Raw genomic sequence first — 18,662 nt, 5'->3', positions numbered from 1 at the left:
AGCTAACCGTTTCTTTGGAGATAAAACACATGTGGAGACTACACTGCTCCTGAGAATTAAGGCCAGAGTTTTACAATAAAGCCAAATGCTATTTCACTTACACACATTCATACAGAAAATGTAGTTCATTTGCACAAGAATTCTGTATTTCTCGAGAGCAGCGCTTACCTCTGCCCTTCCACAGAATTGTTCTATTTCGTTGATAAAGTAGCACTTCCCTCTACTTTACCCTTCTATCAAGCTTAGTGGACACCTATTGCCTTTCCAGTGATAAGCGTAATCAGAGCTCACAATTGACTACTGTTACTTAAGACCAGAATTTCACAGGTGGCCTTCGCTATCCATACACCGCTTTCACACAGAAATGTCCCTAATGATAACACACGACGATGTTACCAATTCGAACCCAGACAATGCGCTGTACGACTCCAATCGTCACACGTTTTCCCCGTGTACCTACAGGGCAACAGACAATACACCATGTGACCTCACTTGCCACGCATTTTTCCCCGTGTACCTACAGGGCATCCGACTTCCTACATCCCAGAAGTCTTCAAAAACAACATAGAACGCGATGCGACTCAACATAGAATGTTAGAACATAAATCAATAATCAATCAAACATCCGTGATCAATAATCAAAAATCAGTGCTCCATAATCACCAAACCAATGCAATAAAACCATAACTCTGCTACCGGAAAAACTGATCCAGCACAAAACTGGGGGGGGGCCAATTTTACATATCCTCCCTGCATCACAGACCCGTCGTCACGCTAACTCATTCACACACGCATTCATTGGTGGGGCCCATAACACCAACACTCATACATTTCTCTCACGAGTCTACACACAGGAGGAATGATGATATGCTGGACATGTGGGGGAGAACCTTATTACCTATAGGGAAGAAAAGTTATATTACAGAATATACATATTTACATCACCACCTATAGGATTCTAACCTTAACATCAAGGCACTCCACCACTTGGTCGCCGGACCAATTAGTTAGACTGGTTGATGGTGATTTAGAACCAGCTAAAACACATTTGAGCTTCAGTATCCTCTAGTCACCTAATGGAAAAACCACAAACTCATAATTTCGGTTAATCAAATTATTGTTTATCTAAATCTTGTTTGCAATCATATAATTAGCATTTTGGTCAATCAAATTTGAATTTTAGTCAATCAACACAAATCGCATGACATTTTATATTTACCTATTCTTGCTATCGGGGTCTTTTCTAATTCAAATGGCTCTGCATAACCCAAATTCTCTGCTTAACTGTCCCAATAGAAAGCAGGCCAAGACTCAACGCCCGGGAAAGTTCTTTGCTCAGCACGACACAGTCCCAAAGTTTTCCCAAGGACCAAAAATCGTGCAAGCATGTATCTCATCCGTCATTGTCTGTGGGGTGAAAAGGGTGCGTGGCTACTCCTCCCTATTCTACTACCCATTTTATAATAAAATTCTGGGTAACATGAAACATTTCTTTGGCAATACTGAGTTTTGATTGGTCCATTAGAAGAAAATTTTAACATCATCCGACTTTCCCAGAGACTTTGGTTCTCAGAGAAGTACTGGGTCACTTTCTCGGTTCATGTCATAACCATGCAACATTGTTATTTCCTGGTTGTGGAAGATCACTGTTTCCTGCATTAATTTTCACTAACTGACGTTTGGCAATCCTCCATGTTCCTATCCTTGACCAGGAACACTGTGTTCTGAATTGAGGATACCTGGAGATCTACGGAGCCATCTGAGTCTGCACAGTAGCCATCGCGCTCACGAGACGGGGGCCACTTCTGAACTCCATTTTGAATGTCTTGGCTTGGTAGGCCCGAATGCCAACTTAGCGAAACAAACGCAAAAGAGTAATTAATACGCGGAAATGAAGATTCTAATGTTAAACCCTCACTAATCCCTTTATGTATTAGTATTTTCCTAGCTTATAGCGACATTTAAAGCGATAATACTCACCATTGGGTCCTAACAGGAATGCAAACGTCACCAAAGCAACATAAATCATGCAATATTTTATCACCACACGTACTACTGTTAATAGGCGTACCACAATTAGTTATTAGAGTTATTCTGCCATGCAAAAAGCAATGAGTCCCGCGTGTAATTTTTGGTTAACAAAAATGCAAATTGTTGGTTAGTATAACAAAGCACCCAGTTAATTCAAATTAAAATATAAATCAGTTAAGTAATTAGTATTTTCATGCAAAATAGAGAAGGTATACAAAATTTTGCTTTACCTGCTCCATCAGTTCCCTTGCGACTCCTGTGCCTTCAGCCTGAGGGTCCACATGAGGGACAGCACTACTTTTCTTGGGCTCCCCTAGTTGCTCATGGACTGCCCTGACTCCACTTCTTGTGGTGAGTCCTCTGGTTCTTGCTGGGCCAGACCTTAACCTTATTTGACCTTCTTCATGGATTGCTGCTGCCAAGGCTTGTTGGTTCGCTGTGCAGGACACCGACCCCTCAGCACTCTACATCCTTTGTGGGACAGCTCGTATCTGGCTCCTTGTCATCCTCAACGTCTCCTGGTCCCTGCAGCTGTAGAGTCAAGGTCTCCATCTTCACACCTGCAGCACCCAAAATAGGTGGGCATTCATCTATGGAGCTCCTGGTCACTCCTGAGTGACCTAAACTCAGTTCCCTCTGCATTCGGGTTTCTTCCATCAAGACTCCACCTGTGGGTTCCACCAGACATTTTCTTCTTTACAGCAGTGGCAGTTCTTTGAAGAATCCAGTTGAGAACGACGGCGGTTTCCAACACCACTTCAGCCCTATGCATGGGATAGGTAACTCTGGTACGGTTGTATGACATAATTTCGACAGACAGAAAATCGACCTACAAATATATCGCAACAAAAGTATCGATGTCAAGAATATCGACATCCTATCTACAACATGGTAAGTACAAAAATATCGAAAATTAAATATCGATGTCAAAAATATCGTTATTAAAAATATCGTTTTTCATTTACTTTAAAAATATATGTAAAATAAACCAAATTATACTTAGAAATTAAATAAACATAATTAAATATATTGTATAATATTTAAAATGTATAATTAATATATATAATTTAATAAAACTTTAATTATACATATAATATATAATATATATATATATACTTACTTAATAATTAATTTTAATAATAATTTCTGTAACGTATAAATTATTAAATGTTTTTAAAAATTACCAATACATCTATACACATAAAATAATAACATTAATAAATATTTAATAATTACATATAGCAAATAATAATCAATATTTTTAATGTGAATAATTTTTATTATTAATGATATATTACAATAGCAAAAATAATACAAAACATATGAAATATCAGACACAATAAAACTACTAGTCCAATTCCAACAAAAACAACAGTAAGGAAAATGTTGGATACCGTAGGGGTAAATGTTACTATTCCAACTCCAAAGAGTACAACAGTAGGGAAAGCGTTGGATAGCGTAGGGTTAAAATTACTATTCCAACTCCAGAGAGTGCAATAGTAGAGAAAGCGTTGGATAGCGTAAAGGTAAAAATTACTATTCCCACTCCAGAGAGTGCAACAGTAGGGAAAACGTTGGATAGCGTAGGGGTAAAAATTACTATTCCAACTCCAAAGAGTGCAACAGTAGGGAAAGCGTTGGATAGCGTAGGGGTAAACATTACTATTCCAACTCCAGAGAGTGCAACAGTAGGGAAACCACTGGATAGCATAGTGGTAAAAATTACTATTCCCACTCCAGTGAGTCCAACAGTAGGGAAAGCGTTGGATAGCGTAGGGGTAAAAATTACTATTCCCACTCCAGAGAGTGCAACAGTAGTGAAAACATTGCATAGCATAGGGGTAAAAATTACTATTCCCACACCAGAGAGTGCAACAGCAGTGAAAACGCTGGATAGCGTAGGGGTACAAATTACTATTCCCACTCCAGTAAGTGAAACAGTAGGGAAAGCGCTGGATAGTGTAGGGGTAAAAATTACTATTCCAACTCCAGAGAGTGCAACAGTAGGAAAAGCGCTGGATAGCGTAGGGGTAAAATTACTATTCCAACTTCAGAGAGTGCAACAGTAGGGAAAGCGTTGGATAGCGTAGGGGTACAAATTACTATTCCCACTCCAGTAAGTGAAACAGTAGGGAAAGCGCTGGATAGCATAGGGGTAAAAATTACTATTCCAACTCCAAAGAGTGCAACAGTAGGGAAAGCGTTGGATAGCGTAGGGGTAAAAATTACTATTCCAACTCCAGAGAGTGCAATAGTAGGGAAAGCGTTGGATAGCGTAAGGGTAAAAATTACTTTTCCCACTCCAGAGAGTGCAACAGTAGGGAAAGTGTTGGATAGCGTAGAGAAAAGAATTACTATTCCAACTCCAGAGAGTGCAATAGTAGGGAAAACGTTGGATAGCGTAGAAGTAAAAATTACTATTCCCACTCCAGTAAGTCCAACAGTAGGGAAAGCGTTGGATAGCGTAGGGGTAAAAATTACTGTTCCCACTCCAGAGAGTGCAACAGTAGTGAAAACGCTGGATAGCGTAGGGGTACAAATTACTATTCCCACTCCAGTAAGTGAAACAGTAGGGAAAGCGCTGGATAGCGTAGGGGTAAAAATTACTATTCCCACTCCAGTAAGTGAAACAGTAGGGAAAACGCTGGATACCGTAGGGGTAAAAATTACTATTCCAACTCCAGAGAGTGCAACAGTAGGAAAAGTGCTGGATAGCGTTGGGGTAAAAATTACTATTCCAACTCCAGAGAGTGCAACAGTAGGGAAAGCGTTGGATAGCGTAGGGGTACAAATTACTATTCCCATTCCAGTAAGTGAAACAGTAGGGAAAGCGCTGGATAGCGTAGGGGTACAAATTACTATTCCAACTCCAAAGAGTGCAACAGTAGGGAAAGCGTTGGATAGCGTAGGGGTAAAAATTACTATTCCAACTCCAGAGAGTGCAATAGTAGGGAAAGCGTTGGATAGCGTAAGGGTAAAAATTACTATTCCCACTCCAGAGAGTGCAACAGTAGGGAAAGTGTTGGATAGCGTAGGGAAAAAAATTACTATTCCAACTCCAGAGAGTGCAATAGTAGCGAAAACCTTGGATAGCGTAGGAGTAAAAATTACTATTCCCACTCCAGTGAGTCCAACAGAAGGGAAAGCGTTGGATAGCGTAGGGGTAAAAATTACTATTCCCACTCCAGAGAGTGCAACAGTAGTGAAAACGCTGGATAGCTTAGGGGTACAAATTACTATTCCCACTCCAGTAAGTGAAACAGTAGGGAAAGCGCTGGATAGCGTAGGGTTAAAAATTACTATTCCAACTCCAGATAGTAAAACAGTTGGGAAAGCACTGGATAGCATAGGGATTCTATAAACATAATAACCAATTAAATAATTAGTTATAAAAAAATAGCATATTAATAATTAATTTACAAAATATGTATTATTAAATACCAATTATTTAAATTAAATATTTATATACATAACTTTAAATTACATCCCACACTATTCCCCCTTTAACACACAACACACTACACATACAAAATACACAATACATTTAAATATCAGTTTATCTATTATTTACAATTAATAATACATTCTTTATAATTAATATACTTATTATTTACAAATTTATACATATTAACTACCAAATTACAATTATTCACAAATTAATTATTAATTAACAATACATTAATTAGCAATAACAACAAATAACATGAAATAATAAATTATTTATATTTACTATATTTAACGTACTAATAACAATTAATTAACAATTAATAATTAATTAACAATTAATTATTATTAATTACAAATATATAAAAATTATCAGTAATTATTTGAATTTAATTACATCCCACCCTATTCCCCTATAAACCCACAACCCACTACACATAAAAATTCACATAATTAATTTAATCATCAATTAATCACTTAATAAAATTAAATCACCAATTAATTAGTAATTAACAATTAATTAATTAACAATACCAATAAATACATATTAATATTAAACTAATTATAACTTATATATTTAACCAATTAATAAAATTAATTTACAATTAATAATTAATTAACAATTAATTAATCAATTAATATATTTAATTAACAATTAGTAATTAATTAACAATTCATTAATCATAAATACCAATTAAACAATACATATTAATTAATTAATTATAATTAAATTACTTCCCACCCTATTCCCCTATAAACCCACAACCCGCTCTGATACTAAAACGCTAAATAATATTTTAAATAATTATTAATCTCTAAATATTTATTTTTAAATGTATTAAAATACATTTCAATAATCTTTAACATACAAATAAAATACATATTAAAATACATTACACTAATAAAATATCGATATTCTTGACATCGAAATTTTTGATTACGATATTACTTACATCTATATTAATGACTTCGATATTATTAACTTCGATAACACTTACCTTGGGGTCGATATTCTGTCCATCGATGTTCTTGACTTCGATATTCTTTACCTACAATATTTACAACTCGATATACTTGTAGGTCGAAATTTAAAACTCGATATTTAGACTGCTCACCCTCTGGTACTTTGGTATCCATGGGTGGGGTGGCTCTCCAACCTTCTATGTTCCAAAGGGTTTCCTCGTAATCCCCTGGGAAGGGTCCTTGAACTGTAAAGCTGCAAACGTGACTCTCCCATTGAATTGTACTTAGCACGCAGTCGTGTTCTCACACTGCACCTGTCCTCCGTGAGGTCCCTACTTATTCACTTTGGGTGGTTCCTTGGGTTCCCAGCGATTCTACATCCTCTGGACACTGTCTTGACTCGAGTCTTTGGTTCTTAGACCACTATTTTAGCGTATGGTTTGGTCTCCTCAGGGAGCCCACTGTGTCTTAGTGCTACTTACGATTGTTTCTGTGCCATAGTATTGTGTGCTTTGTGTTTATCTGCGTGTAGCAGATACTGTGAGGTATTTAAAGTATGTTATAATAATAAATACATATTTTCATAACTACTGTGTGGTTCTCCTTTCATTTAATCAATACATAAAGGTTACATTCTGGTAAAACAAGCTGCTTAACATTCCTTCAAGACTAAGCCTGAAGGCTGCTCTCCACAGCTACCACTTGGATAGCTTTCTAAGGTTATATTTGACCTGTTAAATCACCATAAGGGTTGTTTGGAATGGTGCAAGGTGCCCACTTTAATTAGTGAACAGCATATACCAGGTCAACTTCTCACATTGGTGTGCAGCGGTTGGGATTCAAGCCTGCATTGTTTTACCAGATACATCTTTCCATTGATTAACTGAAAACCACTAGCTTAGAATAGGTAAGAGCTACTGAACATATGGTTGGGTAAGTCAAGGGTTTAGCACACCCTTTCTCCAGCCTCAGAGAGTTTAGTTCCCACTGGGTTAGGTAGGTGCAACACCTCACCACACTTAGTATATCTTCTAAAGGAGATGCCAGTGGCTGTCTGCCCTCCAGATACAGTGAACTTTCATTCCAAGAATTGAAAGCCCTGTGTGCCCATAGAAAGTTGAAGACAGGGAGAAATGCCAACACTCAATACCTCATAGAGGCCTTACATCTTGATGACCTGGGTCAGATGAACAGGAGAGAGTGGGGGGCAGGGAATAAGGACAGGTCAGGAGGTGACACCTTTTATGACCTAGACTCAAACCCTGGCCAGGAGGAACAAGATGGTTCCCACCTGGACAACTCAGATCTTCAGGGAGATGAGGAGGAAGGCCAAGATGGCCCCCTCTTCAGCCCCCCTAGAAGAGTGCAGTGTTTACCAAGGAGATCTAGATCTCCCTCTGCAGAATCTCATCACTCAGGACAGTCTTTAGGGACCTCTGTATCTAGCAAGAGGGACCACTCTTATGACAGGGAGTACCAATATCTGCAACTTGAGAAAGCTAGACTTAGGCTCAGGCAACAGCAATTGGCCCTAGACAAAGAGTCCCTAGAAGTCCAGAGAGCTAGCAAAAAGGTGGGACTAGAGTCCCATGGTGACAGCAACAGTGTCCATTGAGTTAAAGAACATTATTTTGACAGTAGGAAACTGAGCAAGAGTGTCCCTCCCTACCATGTTGCGGATGACATCCATAAATGAATAACTGCTTTAGAGAGGGCCTGTAAAGTTCAGAGGGTCCCTCAAGAGCAGTGGGCAGCTATCTTGTGGCTCTCCTTTGCTGACAAAGTTAGAGATAAGCTCCTCACTGTTAGAGAAGAGGATGCTGATAATTATTCAGTCCTACAGAGTGCTCTCGTTGATGGGTTTGGCTTAACCACTGAACAGTATTTGATTAAGTTAAGAGACACCCAGAAGGCACAGAATCAGGACTGGATAGACTTTGTGGATAGTGCCATTAAGGCTCTGGAAGGCTGGTTGCTTTGCAGCAAAGTGAATGATTTCAAGGGGTTGTACAATTAGATTATGAGGGAGCAGATACTTAATAATTGCCAAAATCAGTTGTTGCATCAATACCTGGTTGACTCTGATCTGACTTCTCCCCAAGAATTGGGAAATAAGGCAGATAGGTGGGTTAGAACCAGTGTGAAGCAGAGAAACCAGAACCATGGTGGTGACCAAAAGAAGCAAGATGCTAAAACCTGAGATAAGGGTGGGGACGAGGGTAAAGATGACAAGTCTTCCTCAAGGCCTCAGAAAACTGCATCTAGGGTGGGAGTCACAATCCAACAAGGGAAAATGCAAAAGAGACCTTGGAGTTACTTATGTAAGGAAAACACCCATTGGACAAAGGATGCCAATTGTCCAAAGGTCAAGGATTCAATTCCAATCACCACTGCCCCTGAGGACACTGCTCCCCATAGTACAGTTTCAAGTGGTGGTACAGGGATCAAGGGATTAGTAGGGTTAACCTTGGCTCTGAGATGGGTTCTGGCTTAGAAGAACTCCAGCTCAGGCTGTACTTGTCTGTGATGGTGTCATGGATATTGCCACCTTATTTTTCAGTCCCAGTAACCTGGGCAAATAAAGACAACAGCCTTTGATTAATGGTAAGGAGGCCATTGCATACAGGGACACAGGTGCAAGTGTCACTATGGTGACAGAAGATCTTGTGAGCCCTGACCAGATCATACGTGGTGAGATGTATCAAGTGACCAATGCTAACAATGTCAGGACTGATCATTCCTTAACAGTTGTTAATTTCAGCTGAAGAGGTGTAACTGGCCCTTGGAAAGTTGTGGTTAGCCCAGACCTTCTAGTAGAATGCTTGTTGGGCAATGATTTGGAGACTTCAGCCTGGGTTGAAGTGAAACTTAGGGCTCATGCAGCAATGATGGGCATCTCTGCAGATGTGTTTGCTGTGAAAAGGTCACAGGCCAAACTGACTTCTACTGAACAGTCCCTGGATTCTGGAAAAATGGACCAGGTGCCTTCCAAGAGAAGGAGCAGGAGGGGTTAGGCGGTGTCTTCGCTCCAGGCTCAGGAGGAAGATAAATCGCTTGAGGGAGATGATCTTAGTCCCTGTGAAGGAACTGTCTCAGATGAACTTGAACCTGATCAGGTTGAGTTCTTGGGGACAGGGGGCATTTACAGGGCAGAACTGATTCAGGAGCAGCAATCCTGCCCCTCTCTTGAACCCCTCAGAGAGCAAGCTGCTGCCGAGGCTGCGGGGAGTGTCAGTGGGTCCCACTGGATCTATTGGGATGAGATACTCCTTTACTCAGAGGGTGAAAAACCCAAGCCTGGTGCCACCAGGGCTTTGGTAATACCTCTGAAGTTTAGGGGTTTCCTACTCACCTTGGCACATAACATTCCCTTGACAAGACACCTAGACTTGGGACAGGCGTATCCCTCACTTCCACTGGCCTCACATGTCAGAGGATACCAAGATGTTTTGTCGCTTCTGTACTACATGTCAAGCCAGTGGTAAGTGAGGTGGTACCACAAAGGTTTCCCTCATACCACTACCTGTGATGTGGGTTCCCTTTGAGAGGGTTGGGATTGACATAATTGGTCCCCAGAACCCTCCTTCTGCATCTGGGCACAGTTACATACTAGTGGTGGTGGACTATGCCACTAGGTACCCAGAAGCAATATACATGCTTCTGGGTACCTAGTGGCATAGAAGCAAAACCCACTCTATAAGAAAATCCCAGGAGGGCCAGGGCCCTCCTGGGATATTTTTCCAGAGTGGGTTTCCCCAAAGGAGGTCTTAACTGACAGAGGTACAAACTTCATGTACAGTTATATCACTGCAATGTGGAAGGAGTGTGGAGTGAACTACAATTTCCCCACGCCCTATCACCCACAATGCATTGGGTTGGTTGAAAGGTTCAACAAAACCCTAAAGGGCATGATCAGGGGCCTCCCATAAAAGCTTAGGCAAACATGGGATGTCCTGTTGCCCTGCCTTCTCATTGCCTACTGAGAGGTCCCACAAAAGGGGTTGGCTACAGCCCTTTTGAACTTTTGTTTGGGCATACAGTTAGGGGCCCCTTGTGTTTGGTAAAGGAGGGATGGGAGTTACCTCTCAAACCTCCCAAACAAGACTTGATCTCTGCTCCTGGATGGCTGAGTATATGAAGAAGGTCAGCAAAAACCCTGGGACATGTCAAGAATTGCAAAATGCTTGGCATGACCAAAAAGCTGTACTGACTGTTTATCAGCCAGGACAGAAAGTATGGGTGTTGGAACCTGTGGCCCCAGCAGCCCTTCAAGACAAGTGGAATGGACCCCATACTATCCTCGAGCAGAAGGGAAAGTTCACCTACTTGATGGACCTTGGAACTCCCAGGAGCCCCCATAGGGTGCCCCATGTAAACAGGCTCAAGCTGTATGTGGACAGGGTAGACATGGGCTTGTTCACGGCTACTGATGAGGGACAGGAGGAAGAGAGTGACCCACTCCCTGACTTCCTCTCACAGACCCCTGATGATGGCTCAGTTGATGGTGTGGCCTTGGTAGGCAGCCTCACTGAGCAACAGCAGATTGATTGCAGGAAAGTCCTCAATCAATACAGGCATATGTGTTCTTTGACTCCTAGTCAAACCACTTGGTGTACCCATGAAGGGGACACAGGTGAGAGTCTACCTGTTAAAAATAAGATTTACAGGCAGCCTGACCATGTCAGAGATTGTATCAGGACTGAGGTCCAACAGATGCTGGAATTGGGAGTGACTGAACCCTCAGATAGTCTTTGGGCTAGTCCAGCGGTCCTGGTACCCAAACCTCATACCCATTGTGGTAAGAGAGAAATTAGGTTTTGTGTGGACTACAGGGGGCTCAATGCAGTTACTAGGACTGATGCTTACCCTATTCCTAGAGCAGAGGAACTCTTTGACACTTTGGCCTCAGCTAAGTTCTTGAGCACATTTGACCTCACTGCTGGATATTGGCAAATAGCTGAGGATGCCAAACCAAAAACAGCTTTTTCAACCCCTAGTGGGCATTATCCATTCCATTTCAACAAACTTTATTTCAGACGATATAGACCATAAAGAATGTAGATAATAAAAACTGTTGCAGCAAAAACAGATAACATAAACCTTTACATTACAGATAAGATAAAAACACAGCTTACATGTTTGGCAACATTAGAGTACATCACAGGGTGGGAGGTTTGTGGGATTCAAAGCTTTTTCTTTACCTCAACCAACTACCACATCAAATACCCTGAAAAAGGCCACAATCAATCATTAAAAATATACACATACGAGGGAGGAGCCTAGCGCTTGACCAAGATGGCCGCGTGAGCTCAGAGCTCCCGAGACCCTCGCGCCCTCCGTCGACTATCCTGTCTCTAATCCTGTCGGTATGCATGGCATCGTGTAGATGATTTGTCAGGGAGGCGATTGATGCTACCCGCGGTCGGATCGCCCACCGGGAACCGGACTTACGCCTGGCGGAAGATTGCGGCCTATCTCCCGGGGAAGCCAGGGGCTAGAGTTGGCTGGATGCCCGACTCCTAGTTGAACAACAACGGCCAGGCGAGGTGTGAACTGTCGGACGGAGGTCCCCGCTCTTTCACTTTCGATTTCGCTCCCTTTGTCAGCCCTGCCACTGGAGAGCTCTGGGTGGCTTTATTACCCCCAAGGACGCTCTGCAGGCTACTCTGGCGGCCCACGGCAGAACTGATCACTCCTTATTCCTTTCCTTGTGAGGGACCTGTCTTAACTGAACCGACCTGCTTGGAGTCAACCATGTCGGGCAAAGCAGAAGGGGATCGGCTGAAGGCTAAGTCTACCAGGCGGGGAACTTATACCCAAGTCAACAGCATGGACCGATATGCTCTGCAGAAGGGATCACCGAGTGGATCGAGCCAGGCGCCGGATGCCCAGAAGGAAGACTCGCCTGTGGCCCCGGAGCTCTCCCTACAGGATGTCATGGGCGCGCTCGAAGGGATGCAGACTTCGATTGGGAGACAGTTTGAGGCCCTGGCGCATAAGGTGGATGCCATCTTGGTGGATGTCAACCTGATCCGTGTGGACTTGGGCAAGACGAATGAACGGGTTAAGAACTTGGACCTCAAGACCACGGGCCTCACTGATGATGTTACGGAACTGCAGACCGAGGTTCGTAAGCTGAGGACCGAGAGTGATCTCGTCGCCCGCCGGCTGGAGGACTTTGAGAGCCGGGCCAGGCGCAACAATGTGCGCGTCATCGGGGTCCCGGAGTCCTCGGATGAGGCTTCGGTTGACCTGCTTGTTGAGGACTTGGTCCTTAATCATCTGAAGCCTAAGGGCCTTGGGAAGTTCTTTGCGGTGGAAAGGGCCCATAGAGTGCCAGGCGGGAGGCCCAAGGCGGGTGCCCCGCCGAGGCCGATCGTCGCCCGGCTCTTTCATTTTCGAGATCGGGACGCTATCCTGCAAGCATCGAGGGTGACGGGCCCGGTCCCCTTCCAGAACGCGTCGGTGAATTTCTATCCGGACTTCACCCAGCAGGTGCAGAGGCAGAGACAGGGCTTCCTGGGGGTGAAGCGGCGGCTCCGGGAAAGAGACCTGAAGTATGCCATGCTCTTCCCTGCCAGACTGCGGGTGGTGCACGACGATCGGACATTCTTTTTTGACTCTCCTGTTATGGCCGACGAATGGCTGGACGCTTTGCCCCGGCGACGGACGGGGGACGACATAGCCGAGGATGGAGACAGTGGCCGGGATGGACAGGGCTGACATCTCGGAGCCGGTCTGACTTGATTTGACTATACTTGAAGACTTGCATAGAGTGCAGTAACTGTGGAGGGTTGCGGGAGGACGAGGGGTGCTCTTTTCCTCCCTTAGGGTACTTTTTGTAGACTTTTGGTTTTGTAGGGCGACAGGCACACTGCAAGTTGGGGGGGCTTTGTAAGCTGCAGCAGGGGTGCAGGGTGGGGGGAGTTTCAGGGATTTTGGGTTTGTTGTTGGGGGGTTTATTTCTGCAAGGCATGATGATTATTTCCAGGGCTGTTCCATGGTGGCTCCTCGGGTGTGGGGTGGGCCTCTTTCCGTTCGAGGATGGGGGGTAGGGGCTTAAGTGTTATAAGCTGGAATGTTAATGGTTTGGGGGATCGCATTAAGCGGGGGATTGTTTTGCAACTCTTGAAACGATCAATGCCGGATGTTGCCCTGCTGCAGGAGACGCATCTTATAGGTAATACGTGCTATGCCCTGAATAGGAAGGGGTATAAATTCATTGCACATTCGGGATTCTCATCTGGGTCCAGGGGTGTGGGCATCCTAGTTAGAGCTTCGTTGCCATTTGAGGTGGACTCCACCATTGTTGATGATAGGGGGAGGTTTGTGGCGGTGGCGGGGCGGTGGGAAGGACGGACTTTGGTTTTAGTTTCGGTTTATGTCCCGCCGGCCCTGCAGGCCTCCACGTTTGCAGATCTGGGTAGGGCCCTGCTGGATCTCCCGGGGGGAATGCTTGTGGTGGGAGGGGATTTCAACGCTGTTGGCTCCGGCCTGCTGGATAGATACCCGCCTAGAGACACAGGGGGGCTCAGAAATGGCTTCCAGACTTCCTAGACACGCTTGGCCTGATAGACTGCTGGAGGCTCCGGCACCCCACACAGAGCCAATACACGTTCCACTCCGGGGCACATGGTAGCCTTTCCAGGATTGATTACCTGCTCACTCTGGCCGCGCATGCCTCGTTGGTATCCGAGGCGAGGCACATGGCGCGCGGTATATCTGACCACTCGCCAGTGTGGATCCGGCTGGATCTAGGTCGGGAGGGAGGAGGAAGGGTGGCCCCTATCAACCCGTGGTATTTCCGAGACCCCAAGATGCGCAGCGCCCTGGTAAAGAAGGTAGATAATTTTTTCAAGGACAATCAGGGAACCGTGGACTCGGCAGTGTCGCTGTGGGAAGCTTTTAAGACCGTGCTTCGGGGGGAAGCCCTCTCCCTAGTAGTGGCTGCCAAGAGGCGGAGAGATGGCGAGGTTCTGCAGGTGGAGGAGGAGATCGCGGCTCTGGAGGGAGCGATGGAGGAGGAGGTTACAGAGTCCTCACTGCATGAGCTTTGTTTGAAGCAAACTGAGTATAAAGACCTGGTGACGAACGCCGCTAAGACCCTCAGTAGGGAACAGCAGGGCCGACTGTATGATGTTGGTGATAAGGCAGGGAAACTCCTGGCGTGGCTGGACAAAAAAGAACGGGTCAATAGAGTGGTGCCAGAGTTGACGGGAGAGAGGGGAGAGGCGATTGTGGAACCTGAGGGGATTGTAAAGTGTTTCTCGGATTATTTCTGTAGGGTTTATGCCTCTGCGTCGGATAGGCCGCCCGAGGACTCGTGTAACCTCCTCCGTGATATCGAGTTGCCCTGCCTCTCTGCTATAGATAGGGACGATTTAGATGGTGACATAACGGTCGACGAGGTGGCGGGGGCTATCCGCGCGTTAAACTCGGGTAAGGCCTCGGGACCGAAAGGCTTGCCGATCGACCTGTACAAGATGTTCCCGGATAGGGTCGCCCCTCACCTGCGCGCCATGTTTTTGGAGGCGCAGGGGGGTGGGACCCTCCCGTTGGATCAGCGACTGGCGTCGATTGTGGTCATACACAAAGAGGGTAAACCCAGCGATAAGTGCGCCTCATATCGGCCTATTTCACTTCTTAACGCGGAGCCGAAAATTCTGGCTAAACTCCTGGCGACCCGTTTGATTAGGGTACTTGGCGACTTGGTCCACCCGGATCAATCCGGCTTCATCCCGCACCGAAACACAGCGTTGAATCTTAGGCGTCTTCATGGCGTAATCGCCAGGGCGGGCACGCTGCGTGAACCGGCTATTGTGGCGTCTCTTGATGCCACGATGGCCTTTGACACGGTGGAGTGGGCATACTTGTGGGCCGTGCTGGCCAAGTTCGGCTTTGGCCGCGGTTTTGTGAGCTGGGTGAGGTTGCTGTACGAGGGGCCGCTAGCGAGTGTTGTGGTGAATGGTCGGGCGTCGACTCCGTTTCAGCTTGGGAGGGGTACTCGGCAGGGTTGCCCCCTGTCGCCTCTGTTGTTCGCCCTCGCCCTTGAGCCGCTGGCTGCGTGGATACGTTGGCACCCGGATATACGGGGCCTTCGGTGGTCGCCTGAACACGAGGACCGTATTTCGCTCTATGCCGATGATATCCTGTTGTATCTTGCCTCACCTAAGAAGTCACTTATAGTGGTCTGTGACGTACTCACATCTTTTGGTAGGAACTCGGGTCTCGTCATAAATTGGAGCAAATCGTACTTGTATGTTCTTAGTGGCGAGTTTCCACCGATCCCTAGAACATGTTCGATACAGGTCGCCCAGCAGGGTTTCGTGTATTTGGGGATCTTTATCTCCATGGACTCTGCTGTGCGCTATGAGAAGAATCTGCTCCCCCCCCTGGCACGCCTGAGGCGCGATGTTGAAGGTTGGCGGAGGCTGCCGCTCTCCCTCGTTGGGCGTGCGGCCCTGTTCAAAATGATGTCTCTTCCCCGCTTCCTCTACGCCTTACAGAATACCTTGGATTGGGTGCCGGCCAAATACTTTCGGGAGGTCGAAGGCCTCCAAAGGACGTTGCTGTGGGATGGGCGGCCGCGAATTGCTATTGCAAAGTTGACGCTTCCATGGTACGACGGGGGCATTGCGCTCCCAGACATCCGACGGTACTATTGGGCCACACAGCTGAGCGCGATCAATCATGGGTTTTATGGCCCTGCCCTCAGCCCTGGGTATGCCATGGACAGGTGGTTGATGCGTGGTGGTAACTACTACAGGGCGTTGTACTCGCGGTCCCTAGACTCGTCCCTCACTGGGCCCACCGGTGTGGCAGTGCGGGTGTGGAAGATGGCAACTGACTCGCTGGGCTGGACGGATAGGCTCACCCTCGCTACCCCGTTGTTTGAATCGGAGAGATTGGGAAGGCTTTGGCACTCAAAAGGCTTTGATAAGTGGTACCTGATTGGCATCTCCAGGGTGGGTGATGTGCTGCATAAGGGGAAGGTGAAGTCCTTTGAGGAGTTGCAGACTGAGTATGAGCTGGGGCCCTCCGAGTATTTCAGGTATATTCAGATGCGCCACGCCCTCCGATCAGTCCTCGTGGAGGGTGAGAAGGTGCCTGAGTCCTCTCCTTTGGAGGACCGGGTCCTTGATGGCCATATGCCCGAGAGCACGATCTCGCTCATATATAAGAAACTGATAAACGTCCGGGCGGACATGCTTCTGGGGCTGAGGGACCAGTGGACTAGGGATGGCCTCGAGTTGGATGATGAGGACTGGCAGTCAGCTGTTTCTTCTCCTAAGGAGGTTGCGATCCCGTCGCGTCTGAGGCTGGTGCAGCTTAAAATACTGCACCGAGTGTATGTGACGGGGCCAAGGCTGGTCCACATGGGGTTCTCGGAGGACGGCCTGTGCAGGAGGGGGTGTGGTATGGTGGGTACTTTCCTGCACATCATTTGGGAGTGTGGTGTCATTGTGGAATTCTGGAGGAGAGTCCATGCAGTTATGGGGGAGGTGACGGGCATTGCTGTGCAGCCGGAGGCGCGGTGTTGTCTCCTGAATGTCTGGGGGCCCACTGACCTCGATGAGGCGCGGACCCAATGGGTGACTCTGGGTAACATGGTCGCTAAGAGGGATATCGCGCGATTGTGGGGCTCCTCGGGGCCCCCCACACTGACTGCGTGGAAAGAGAACATGGACTGGAGCATGTTTAGGGAGAAGACGGTCTATTGCTCTAGAGGCCGCCCCCGGAAGTGGCACGCCATCTGGGGGCGGTGGAATCAATACAGGGGGGGAATATGTCTTGCCCCTGATCTGGAACCTCCCGAGGAACAGCTTTCCCCCTGACCTTCTTTCCAGCACAGTCTGGTTTATGAACTATTTGGGCCTCTGCTGTCCCCCTTCTTCCTCCTTACACTATCTTGTAACTGGTAGATGAGTGGGGTCCGGCCTCCCCTGGGAGCTCTCACCATGGGCTTTTAGTGTTCTTGCCTTGCTGGGGTTTGTTGTCAGTTTTTGTGTTTACTTAAAATTGAACCTTTGCACTTCTCTTTGTACTGTACTGGGGACGCATCACTGTTTCTAATTATCGAAGCTGCCGAACCTCCGGGTTGTCAGCTGAATAGCTGTGTCCTGATTTTTAAATAAAGGTTTTTCAAAAAAAAAAAAAAAAAAAATATATACACATACCATTTGGGTGAGGTCAGATTTCAGTTCATCATTAATTTTGATTATTGGAATATGGAAAGGGTTAAAATTAAGATAAAAAGGTTAAAATGATTAAAATGTATCAATTTATGCACTAAGAGGTTTTATATTTGTGGTGGCAAGTTTAACAGCACCCTACGACTACACCACATGGAGTTTAAAAATCGAGATGCGGCAAAAACGATGTATGGGTGAGTATCGGATTTCAAAATTCTAAATGCCTCCATACACCGCCTATACCCCAAATTTCTGCAAAGTGGGATGAGCCAACGCTGTCTGACTATTTTATAGCCAGGACAAAAGAAAAAAACATGAAGCTCTGTCTCATTTACACAGTGGCAAACGGGGCACCAAAGGGGAGTGGCTTTTAGCTATTTGTTGTTGAAGGCACGAAGCGGCAAGGTCCCTATTCTAAACTGGATATACAATTTCCTTGCCATGGTGGGTTGGATATCATCCAGAAAGGGCTCAATCAGATACTCTGCTTTAATACTTAAGAAACTAGGCTGTTAGGTGACCAAGTCTAGAGTTCCCCTGGATGTCCACTAGTTTGAGCGATCTATAGGCTCTTACTAGTTCTAAGCGTGAGATTGTTGGGCATGCTTCCTCGGGTTTACTCCATAGGCTTAGATTGCCCAGTCTACAGCATACATCCCTTATACAAGAAAGCCATGGAAATGTACCCACACCCAGGAGATCCAGTACCTCCTTTAGCTATGACTGGTAGACTGCAAGTTCCGGGGTCACCCACAGTCTACGCCAAAATGTTAGTGGTCTAAGTCCAACCTACTCCACAATAGGTCTGATTCCTAAGTCCAGGCATAGGGGTATGAGAGGGGTGCTTGGCAGAAGGCCTAACAACTGTCTCATAAAGTTATTCTCTGTTTTAGACACTCTCACAGAAGGACGATGATGCCATGGTTCGGCCCCATACATTGAGGCGCCCCTGGCTTGCACTTTGTAGATCTCAGCCACCGGGCCATCTGGTTTGTGGGAGGAGTTCCTACATATTTTTGCAATTCACCTCAC

The sequence above is a fragment of the Triturus cristatus genome, chromosome 5_2 (assembly GCF_964204655.1).
Source record: "Triturus cristatus chromosome 5_2, aTriCri1.1, whole genome shotgun sequence".
NCBI classification, from domain to species: Eukaryota; Metazoa; Chordata; class Amphibia; order Caudata; family Salamandridae; genus Triturus; species Triturus cristatus.
The sequence above is the reverse complement of the archived record's forward strand: the minus strand, read 5'-3'. Positions refer to the sequence as shown.